This window comes from Fragaria vesca, linkage group LG2 (assembly GCF_000184155.1).
Source record: "Fragaria vesca subsp. vesca linkage group LG2, FraVesHawaii_1.0, whole genome shotgun sequence".
Classification (NCBI taxonomy): Eukaryota; Viridiplantae; Streptophyta; class Magnoliopsida; order Rosales; family Rosaceae; genus Fragaria; species Fragaria vesca.
The window spans coordinates 13,511,534-13,512,701 of NC_020492.1; positions in this window are offsets into that span (position 1 = coordinate 13,511,534).

Genomic DNA, 1,168 nt, shown 5'->3' on the forward strand with positions numbered 1-1,168 from the left:
ACCCTTCCTCTCTCTCTCTCTCTCTCTCTCTCTCTCTCTCTCTCTCTCTCTCTCATCCATTGGGTATCACCATCATCTCCCCATTTATTATCCAAACATGCTTGTTGTATGTGTATGTATGACTCTGTTATCTGCTCGTCGGTGATCCTGTGTTTCTGATTCTTTTTTTTCTACAGATTTGGTTTATTTTCTGACCCAGCAATGCAGGAAGAGATATGAGGTGATGTTTTATTTTTATTACAAAAATTGGGATTGATTTAGATATGTATAGTGTGTTTGAACTTGATTGTGATGGGTCCATTTGGTGATTATATATAGACTCATTGAACCAGATACTAATTGCGCTGAACATATCCATCAGATACAGTATGTTTTGGATCACATTCCTAGCAACATGCTTCTTAGTTAAATAGTTATGTTTGCATTTGAACATAATTGAGCCCTTTTCATGTGTTTCGAAATGATCTGTGGGCATGGTGCGGTCATTCTTACCTCATAATCAGCCAGTACTAGAAAAACTTATACGAACTGTGAGTTGGAATTTTTATTTTCAAGAAAAATGATCAATATATTCACTTACAAAATTTTGACAGTGTTTGTGGCATCGTGTATTGGGGCTTATTGGCACAATGTTTAGGTGCAGACTGGAACAAAATGTTTAGATGCTGAGGCTACAAGGGTCATTGTTTGGGGGTTGTTGGGTTTTTGCATTCATTTTAACAATTTTATTGTTGTAGATGGTCAGTTCATGACATTCTTCCATTTTGATTATTCCAAGTTTAAAGTTTTCCACTTAGTAATTAAAGTTCTGATATAATAGATTATTTTTTCCAGAAAAAAGAAGGGTTTTTGTCATTTGAATTTTGGAATATGAATTGGTCATACACTCGTCGTAATATTGACATCCAAATCTTGCTATGGTTTTTATGAAACAGGTGCTAATTGGATCTCAGATTTGAAAACTTTTCCGCAAAAAATAACATTTTAGCAGCACTAAATTTAAGACAGAAGAAACTGATTTTTTGAACCGGTGACAAGTTCAAGACGAATAAAAGTGGACAGCTTGTGTAATTCATTCACAGCTAGCCAGCCAGCACAAATTGAAGGTATTTTATGTTGCCTCTTGAATCCACTGAGTGAGTTACTCGAACTCAAAAGTATGAGCGGA